This window comes from Castanea sativa, chromosome 1, assembly GCF_040712315.1.
Source record: "Castanea sativa cultivar Marrone di Chiusa Pesio chromosome 1, ASM4071231v1".
NCBI classification, from domain to species: domain Eukaryota; kingdom Viridiplantae; phylum Streptophyta; class Magnoliopsida; order Fagales; family Fagaceae; genus Castanea; species Castanea sativa.
Genome location: NC_134013.1, coordinates 49,526,499 through 49,537,677, shown reverse-complemented (window position 1 = coordinate 49,537,677; position 11,179 = coordinate 49,526,499).

Below are 11,179 nucleotides of genomic sequence, written 5' to 3'. Positions count from 1 at the left end.
TCATTACATACGTTGAATAGTAGTTTTAAATAGCTTATTTTAAGTAAGTTTTCTATGGATTTTTTTATAGATTTTTTTACATATTGCAATGAGTTTCATGATTTTGAAAGCATATATTACCTCCTAAAGCATACAGTACTACCGTGTATCTGGTAAATTCAACTTAAATACTAGTTAATTATTGAATCATAAGTGATTTTACCAATTAAGTTAACTGGAGTCATAAATATTAACTATTTATTAACTACATACACTATTAACTTTCGGTTTTGCAATATATCAGACTCTCTTGTTCCCAATTTGCGTGGTTTTGGCCCATGGTTTCCATTTTAGGTTCATCAATTTAGGTTCATCAATTTGATAATATTCTTATTACTTCATATCCTATATCTCAGCTGAATATAGAGCAGTAACTGATCCTACCAGAAGCGTAACTCCATGCAGTAGGGGATTACCGTATACTCCGTGTCTCCCCAAGATTCCGCCATCAGAAAAGGGTTGTACCATCTACAGTCGTGAAGGTTGCCATCCTTAAACCCCTTTGAGATAATAAGCATCATGGTTCAGCTATAATTAAGCACTATATATATATATGTAGGTTGTTTAATTATTCTCAGGATGATTGGTGACTATATATATATATATAAGTAATCCTTGTGTGATATATGGTTTGGGGTTTGTGATGCCTCTAATTCGCAGTATTGTAATTTGCACTCAATATGCTACCGTCTTTTCTTTTTTCCTCTCTTTTTTGTGAAAAGGAACCCCCGAAAACTATGCACGTAGTTTGTTATCACATGTGCAAAATAAAATAACTGAAAAAACTTGATCCATTGGCTATTTAGCTTATTTGAGGGACTTCAATGCAAATCCTAAATATAATCTCTTCCAGTGAATCTTATAACGTACAAGGTATAGGAATTATGTTGTCCACAATTATGGGAAATATGGGCAAATGATAAACACGTCATATAATTTATTCATAGAAAAATCTGAAATGAAAATTGTAAATGGGCTTTCAATATTTAAAAAACCCGCATGCATGTTTTTCCGGCTGAACAACTCAAAAAATAAAGAATAGAAGTATCATTAATTTCATCATGCTCCTTTTAAGTTCAAAGTACCATTTGTACAAATAAGAATTCCAATTCCATGGGTATTTATATGAACAACTTGAGTGAGCAGTATTATTCTGTTTATACATTTTATTCATAACTTGAGTGACTAGTGATCGAGTAGTATTATTTCGTTTCATAACTATTCCGAAAATCCATTTTCTTCGTTTCTGTCAAATCACAGTATTACATCAATACTTAAACTATCTAAAATTCTAAATTTAAGACTAAAATCAGCTTTTGTAAAATATTAATGGACAAAATTAATACAGAGATAATAGAATTATAGTTGAGTTCTGGTGAAATAAAACATTAGAAAACTATTTGTAATATTATTATAATATTATTGAAAAGAGAGGTGTTATATTCCCACATTTGCCGGAGGATGAGTGAAACGGGCTTTGGAATTAGTTCCACATTTGCTGGGTTAACAGAACTTGATCCCAAGGATTTCATTTTACCTGCACAAAACAGAAAGTCACTCACTCGCTATATAGAGCTGGCCGAAAATCACAAAAGAAGCTGTGTTTCACCAATCAAAACCTACCACTTAAGCAATGTAAAAAATAAAAAAAATTGTGTTATTTGTTGTGTCGTATCGTAATTATAGCTTCTTTATTTTCAAAATTTGCATGGGCATACAAAAACACAGAGTTATTCATGACATATGGACTGTGGAGTGGATCGACATGGGGTTCACAGCAAGTGAGAAAGTGTCAAACTTAAACTCTCTGTCTCATGCATGTAATTGGTCAAGGTCATACGTCTATGGACCCATGTCAAGGTCAATTTTTAGCCTCCTTACATTTCCTTTTTCACTTATATCAAGAATTATAGTAATTTTAAACCAGACTATTCTAAACTTCAAAAGACAATTAAATTATGCTTTCTTTTTGTTTGAGGGGGAATTAAATTGTGCTTTCTCTATTTCCATAATGGCTATAAATTAGAGTACACAAACAAAACACATTTTCCTATCAAAAAAAAAAAACACATTTATTCTCCAGTATGAATGCATTTCTGGTAACATGCTTTCTCTTGGCTTCCATTTTCTTCCTTCCTTCTTCAGTTAGTCCAAAACCCCGTTGATAATTGTAAGAACAAAATCTCAAGGAAAGAAAAATTATTCTTTTAAAATATATTGGAACATTAAGTATTTCTCTCTCTCCCTGGCAATAACAAGCCGTAACATGACATTCTCCAATGTTATGAAACAATATTGTGCTAGATTTAAACATTACATCTTGAGAATTTTGGGTCAAAGTGGATTCAACCATACTAGGGATTTTCTCTATCCAAGTTACATTAAAGAGCGAACCAACGTATGACCATTGATGACTTATTAATTTGAATGATTTTATGGGTTTCAGTTAGTTCAACTAGTAAAATTTCTTATGGTCGAATAAAATATTTGGAATATAAACTCCATCTACACCAAAAACCAATTAGTGTCTTAACTTGATAATAAAAAAAATTATCATAGAGTAAACGTCACAAGTTGAAATTCTATGGTTTCTATCAAAAGAAAAAAACTTGAACAATTGTTATCCGACATTCTAAAAAGATCGAATTAAAAGAATTATTTTGATGCCACACTTATTAGGGAAATTAGAAAAATTGTAATAAAAAAATAAATTAATTGAATATATATATATATATATATATATATATATATTGAATTTAAATTCTATTCTATATTTAATTTTGTAAAGTTGTGATTTTCAATTATTGGCTTTCATTTTGTGTCAAATTTGATTGTATTTCTTCAATTATTTCCCTGTATGTTTATGGGATTCAATGTAAGAGCTGAGTGTAAAAAATTAGTGAAGAACTGTAAAGAAATGACAACTCACGACTAGCTCGCAAGTGGACACCCCGCGAAAAGCCATGTAAAAAGCACATGTTGAAAGCTGAATAGTCAAGTGCCATAAGGCATCTCGCGACTCATCTCGTGACTTGACCAACCAATGAGATGTACTGCCAGTTTATTTTAGTGTACTTTCCTCATTTCTTTATCCACACTATATAAGCTCACAACCCACAAAATTGTAAAGAGAATTTCAGAGAAAAAACCTTAGAAATCCATTTGAGAGTTAGTGATTGTATACCCACAATCATCTACACATTTCTCTTAAGTTTCCTCTACTCCTACCTCTCTAATTACAAATCCTTGAGAGGTTCTTAGCCCAAATACATACCTCACCAAATTTGAGTGTTGAGAGTTGTTTTGCTACCTATGGGAAGCATTGGATGAAGCCATTCTTTGGTGGATGCAATTTGAAGCTAATTGCAACATTCAGATAACCAGTAAAGACAAGACTTGATGAAGTCCGTTAGGAGCTAGAAATCAGAATGTTTAAGTACATTGGATAGATTAAGCTTGGAGGATCTTTTTGATATCCTCGTACTCAAATTTTATTCACTAGTGGATCATTTCAACATGGAAGGCCAAAGAGAGGTTTTTATGTCAAGTACTTCGGTTTTTGCATCTCTCTTCTTACTCCTCATGCTTTATTACTACCTGTTGATTATGTATATCCATGCACTAGGTAGTAGTCCCGGTTAATTGCATATTAATTACTCTTATTCCACACTTAGTTGAGTAGATTAAAAGCAACTTAGCCATAATTTTAAATTAGGGGCCTCAACAAGTTTTAGTGTTTTACACGATCGAGCTTTCAAAGTTCTCAATGAGAATTTTTGAACATTATATTTTAAAGCTCCATATACAAAAACAATCATAATTATCAAATTTCATAATAAATATATTAATGATTACCATTATTATCAAATTTTATATTCCGAAAAATAAAAAATAAAAATGAAAAAAAGGAAGAAATTATATCATGTTGAACTCTCTTGAGCATTGTACATGTTACCAACTAATAAAGTATTAATATTATATTATCACACTCTTTATTCAAAAAGATTTTTTAAAAAATGGTTTCATCCTTCCTATCAAAATATAATATTACATCTATATTTAAACTATAAAATTAAGATTAAAATTGGATTTCATAAAATACTTGTAAGGACATATGTGGAACTTGTTAGAACATATGTTGTGTAAATTGGCTAATCCTTTAACAAAACGCACTTTACTTGTAATTGAGTAGATCTAGAATGTGTTTAGTACTTCAAGGAACAAGAGTTCAAGTTTAATATTGAAACCATGCAAATCTGTTCAAGAAACAAGTGAAGAATGTTGTTCATTAAAACTCGACAGATAGATATCTATCGAGATCTAATGACGAATCTCGACAGCTGCTCAACAAAAACAGTATCTATCAAGAATTATGAAATTCATATTTCCAGATTTGTTTTCACGCACATCCAAGTGTATTTGTGTAGGGTTTCTTTTCTCACAACCCTAGACATATATAAGGATTATTTTAAAGGCCATCACACAAGGAATTAGGGCATCCCTTCATGCATTGTGTGACCGGAGACAAAAGTTGACCTAGTTCATCATATTCTTTGAAGAAGCTACTGTGTCTTTGCGTCAAGAGTTTTGTAACCAAGGAGCTTCTTGTTCTTCATCGTTGGATGAACTGAAAAAATTTACAGCCAACATCTTCCTCAAGTTGGTGTGTTAGTCACATACTTGGATTCATGCAAAGGAGTAAGTCACGTACTGAAATCCTTGCATCAATTGATTAATCACGTACTTGGAGCTATGCATTGAAAAGAGAGATTGTCATTACATTGCAAGTCTAATTGGGTATTGGGGTAAGGGTTCAACTATAGGTTGGTATAAGGTATTGGGATTCCTTTATTTGTAACCGTTTGTTTTGATAATAGTGGATTCTATGAAGTGGTGACCTTAAATTCAACCGGTGGGGTATTGCCTTGGTGGTTTTCTACAATCGTAAATAAATCATTTGTGTCAAACTTATTTTTCGCTGCATTTACTTTAGTTGGTGATTTGTTTATGCTACCACACTTACTACATGTAATTGAATCTAATTAAGTAACTTGGCTAATTAATTGATTAATTTACCAAAGTGGTCAATACATTCTTGGCCTATCAAGTGATATCAGAGCGGGCACACTCTGATTAGGGTTAATCTTTGTTGTGTGATCCATTGACCCATGTTTGTCATGGATAGAGGACAATCTCTTATTATACCTCCTTTATTTGATGGCACTAACTATGCATACTGAAAAATACGCATGAGAATTTTCTTGCAGTCTTTAAATGAGAAAGTGTGGCAAGCTGTGCAGATTGGCTGAACTAAGCCAAAGGAAGCGCCAGCTAATTGGGATGATGTCAAGATCAAAGCGGCAAATTTCAACAGCAGAGTATTGAATGTCTTATTCAGTACGATCACCAATAAGGAGTTTAAGAAGATATTCTCTACTAAAACTGCTAAGGAAGCATGGATCATCCTTCAGACAACCAATGAAAGAACTAAGGCTGTCAAGGATTCAAAGTTTCAAAGGCTTACTACGAGCTTTGAATAAATTAAGATGGAGGAGGATGATTCGTTTGATGAGTTCTATGCCAAGCTGAAGGACATAGTTAACTCTGCCTTTAATCTTGGGGAAACTATTCTCAAACCTAAAGTTATAAGAAAGGTGCTCAGATCTTTGCCTGAGAGATTTTATGCCAAGATCACCGCTATTGAGGAATCAAAGGACATTAATAAATTCCTTTGACAGAGCTGGTTGGCAACTCGCAAACCTATGAATTGGGTTTGACTAGGATTGGGAAATCGAGCAAGAGCAAGAGCATGGCATTGAAGGCCAAAAACAGTGATACAGATGAGTCCTCTGATGATGAAGATTCCATGATGAAGTCCTACATCACAAGGCAATTCAAGAATTTCATGAAGAATGTCAATGTGAAAGGCTTCGACAAGGACCGTAGGCAATCTAGTTCCTCTCAATTCAAGAGTCAAGATAGAAGAAAGAAGGATGCTAAGGATGGTGGTCAGTACACTGTTCCCTTCGATCCAAAGTGCTTCGAATGTCAAGGTTTTGGACATATGAAACAAGAATGTCCAACTTATCTCAAAACTATTGGGAAAAGTAAAACCCTTGCTGCTACCTTGAGTGACACCGAGCCTGATGATGAGTCAGAAGACAATGATGACGAGGGAATCTTGAATGCCTTCACTGCCACAGTAAATCCTACTAAAGGGATTGTTGAAGAGGTGGATGAAGAAAAGGACTTAGTGGAATCTAAATTTGAGAAGATGGATGAACAGGATGACATCCATATAGCCTATGCAAAGTTGTACAAGATCTCCAAAATCTGCTTCTGATAGAACCAGTTTGGGGTATGATTTCTCTTCTCCTAACATTGCTTCTTCTAATACTACTGTATTTGTCTCAGTTGCTAATAATGTTAATTCTGAGAACAATGAGTATAAAACTGATATAACTAGTGAGAGCGTAAACAATGGCAAATTTATCTTAGGTGCGCCCCTTAAGTTTGAAAAGAAAGAGACTAGAAACCTTAGGACTAAGAAGGTTAACAACAAAAAGTCTCAACAAGAAACCGCATCTCTGTCATCACTGAGAAGCTCCAGGATATACTCGTCCAAATTGCTACAAGTGGCTAGCCACTTAACAAAGTAACAGTATGATCTCATTTAGAAACTAGAATCAGTTCTCATCCTCTTTTGCCCTTCTTGGAGATCTTCTAAAGGCTTTCATGTTCCTTTCAAACTTGAACAGTTTCAATTCTTCCCCCTCACCTCCGGTTCAAGGGTTCGCACAAAGGAAAGGTTCTTCCTCCAATACTAAGGTTTGGAAGGAAAAAGGCTCTAAGTGATTCAGTCACTTATTCTCTTTCTCTCTCCCCCCCCCCCCTTCTTATGGTTATGCATTACTTGTGTGTTTTGCTTTCCTATGTTTGAGTTAGTCTGGTTTTATGCTTTGCTATGTTTAACATGTTTTTATTTGTTTGTTTTCAGTTTTGCTTTATTTTGTTTTTCATGAAAATAAAAAAAAATTGAAAAATAAAAAAAAATACAAAAACAATGTGTGTTTTGTGTACATTGGTACTTATGTACTTTGAATGGACATTGAAACAAAGTTTTCTAAATTTTGTATCTTTTGTAACTTAGATGAGCATTTTAATGCACAACTAAGCAAGCGAGTTTTGTGGCTCGTGTTTGTAATAAGTACGATTAAGTAATCTCTTATAACTAACACTCATACCACTCTTTTTGACGGGAAGGACTCGAAAATCTGACGAGAAATGCATATATAACCATCTCACCTCTAAAGCCCGTCAATCATGTAATAACATCTGTGTGCTTCGGCATAACAAAATTGTGATGTTTTTGGCTCAACATAATTGGCTATTTCTTTTCTCTCTATATATGTCTATGCATGATATGCTTAAAAGAAAAAAATAGGCAAAGAAAAATCAAAAGCAAAAAGAATCAAAATGTCTTTAAATATGGTTGCAAGCATGTTTCTAGGAGATGTGGGAGTTATAGGATGTACCTCAAAGGTGATAGTTCCCATCAAGCAGTTATGATTGTGTGTGAGTTAAATTGATTTTATCATATCTCAAATCGTCATAACATGAGAAACTTGTACAATATTACTATGGTTTTCACACACAACACGCAAATTCTTTGCTACTTTTGATACACGTGCAGGTATAATGTGATTTGGCCATCACAAGGGATACAAGTGTTAATGTATGCTTACTAAACTATTTTGACTTGGTTTTGAACTATAAAATTGGTTAAACTTGTTCAATGTGTGTGTGTGTGTTTTGGATCTATGAATGCTTTGCTTTTTTCTTATTGAGAGATGTTTTTGAAATGCTTAACATGTTGTTGGATCTTTTGTTGAGTAGCTTGCTTGTTTGCATTCAACTCTATGTGTTTTTCCCCTCTTTGAAAAACTGCTTTTTATCAAGCTCGATAGCTTCTCGATGAATCTTCGACAGCTTCTTATCTATCGAGCCTCTTGGACTTCTTTTCTTGACAGATCTTATTGCATTTTTGATCCATCGAGCTATCTGGAATTTGTCTCAATAGCTTCTCGACAGATTCTTGATATATTGAGAAAGTTTTTGTCTGGCCGATAGCTTCTCGACAGTTTTACGATCCATCGAGGTGATTTTGCCGTCAACAGATTCTCGATAGCACCTCTACAGATTCATATTTGTCGAGATGTAGTGCTCGAGAGATCTCGACAAATCCTCAATCCATTAAGATGCGATTTTTTTAAATAGGTTCAGCCCAAAATTTGTTTTCATTCTCTCTAGACAGAAAAGGTTTTCTCTCCCTCCAAGCACTCTTTTCTCACTCAAAACCTCCTACCCATATGATTTTTGGCCTAATCTTGTCTCAAATCACTTGGTATGTTTCTCTAATCTCTCTTTTCTCATGCATTTCACGCATTAGACCTAGCTTTTTGTGGTTTTGTGAAATTTTTAGGGTTTTTGAAAACTTTTGAGATTCATGTGAAAATTTTGGGTTAGGTGTTGCTTATCTGATTTTATATGATCATGCATTGCATTCCATTTGCATTTTCACAATGTTTCATGCATTTAGATGTGTGCTAGAATGTTGAAAATTGTGTGATGTTAGGTTTGGATTGGGTTGAACCCATGATGCAATTTCTTTTAACACATCACATGTTCATGCATTTTTCATGCATATGTACCCTCTCTTTTCTCTTGTTGGTACTCTGTTGTGATTGTTTTTTTCTGTTTCTCCCTCTCTCTCTCTCTCTCTCTCTCTCTCTCTCTCTCTCTCTCAGATAGACTGCGCATGGCTCCCAAGCACAAATCCACTCCGTCTTGGAACCCTCTTTATTCCGGGACATCTTCTTCTGATCCTACCCCAACTCACAATTGGTTCCATGATAAGAAGGCCCATAAGGACTTCTTGGAGAACTTTTCTAAACGTGGCATTCATCCTAAGCGCCTTGTGGTTCTATCGGATTTTTCCGATACTACTCTACCCACTGTCATTCATAGTCGAGTATAGGAATCTCTCTGTGAAATACTCGTGATTTTTCCTATCCTGATCATATAGGAGCTTTACTCCAATATGCACAGTATCAATACCTTTGTGCCTCGGTTTATCGTGCATATCAGAGGTACACATATCGTAGTCACTCTGGATCTTGTGTCTTAGATACTACACGTTCCGCGGGTAGTGCATCCTAACTACCCCGGTCATCAACGTCTGAGGACTGTGTCCAAAGACGAGCTCATATCTCACTTTTGTGAGAGACCTTCCATATGGGGTGGTCGTCAAAACACCCCATACGCAGACTTTGCAAAAGGTTTGCAGTTCTTAAACATGGTGATGACATTTGTTCTTTATCAATTGTCTCACTATAACTCCATTACAGAGCCTCGTGCTCGGTTTTTGTTATCTCTCCTTGAGGACCTCTCTATAGACTTTCCTTCTCACTTCATTCTTTCTCTCATCAATGTCTATAGAGATACGGCGACCCGTGATAAGCTCATTTTTCCTTCAGCTATAACGCGGATTCTTCGCCATCTTTCTATCCCTCTTCTTGATTCTCCTTTCTATCCTATCATGGGTGTCATTAGCACAACGTCTGTTCGACGGAGCAAGGCCCAGCTTCAACCAAAGCGGCCACGAACCGAGACGACGAATCCTCCAGCTTCTACCACTCCATCCACCTCCACTCTTTCTTCTTCTGTAGATGGTGTGACTTTTGAGGCCATCATGGCGCAGCTTGAGCTCATAGATGCTCACCTTGACACTCTCAGTAATGAGTTGTGTCAGGTGAACACCCGTATTGGCCGAATCGCTTGATGCCAGGCTCAGATGGGTGGCTTCATCGCTTCTCCCTCTCCTTCTCTCGAGGCTTCGGCAGATGAGGATGCTGATGATGATACTGGTGATGATGATGATGATGAGGATGCTAACTCTTCCGATGATAATGAGACGACCTTTCAGTGATGACCTAACGTTTGTCACTCGTGACAAAAAGATGGAGTAGTTTTAGGATGAGAGTAGTCATGCATTTAGGGGGAGAGTTAGCATAGGTTTTTCTTGTTAGGGGAAGTGTTTACATTTATGAGGGATGTAATGAGCTTATTATGTATTTTTCTTTTCTTTCTTTTACTTTTACCTTATGTATACTGGTCTTGTGACCTCTCAATTACATTCATTGTACTCTTCTTGATATATCTATATATATATATATATGATGTATGTTTTTTTTTCACCTATCTCTCCATGTATTGTTTCTTTTCTCTCTTTATACACATGTTTCTTTATGTATGCAATCTTTTATTTCTGTTTCACACTAAGATGCCTTTATGAGTTTTGTTTAAAGTGTTTCAGAAGACAGGTTGTCAAAATCTATCATGCCATGAACTCTCTTCTTGCAAAGTTTTTCAAGAGTTTTTATTAGGATTAGATTTTAATGTATTCAACAAGTGATTATGAGTTTAGTGATTTATGACTTCTCTCATACTTCATTTGTTTGTTATGATTTTGTCACGAATTGCCAAAAGAGGAGATTGGTAGGACAAATGTGCAACTTATTAGAACATATGTTATGTAAATTGGCTAATCTTTTAACAAAATACACTTTACTTATAATTTGGTAGATCTAGGGTGGGTTTAGTACTTCAAGGAACAAAAGTTCAAGTTTAGTATTGAAGTCATGCAAATCTATTCAAGAAACAAGTGAAGAAATGTTGTTCATTAAAACTCAACAGATAGCTCGACAGATAGATATCTATCGAGATTTAATGACGAATCTCGACAGCTGCTCGATAGAAACAGTATCTATCGAGAATTACGAAATTCAGATTTCCAGATCTGTTTTGACGCATATCCAAGTGCATTTGTGTAGGGTTTCTTTTCTCACAACCCTAGACATATATAAGAATTATTTTAATGGCCGTCACACAAGCAATCAGAGCATCCCTTCATGCATTATGTGACCGAAGATAAAAGTTGACCTAGTTCATCATATTCTTTGAAGAAGCTAATGCGTCTTTGCGTTAATGGTTTTATAACCAAGGAGCTTCTTGTTCTTCGTTGTTAGATGAACTGAAGAACTTTGTAGCCAACATCTTCCTCAAGTTAGTGTGTTAATCT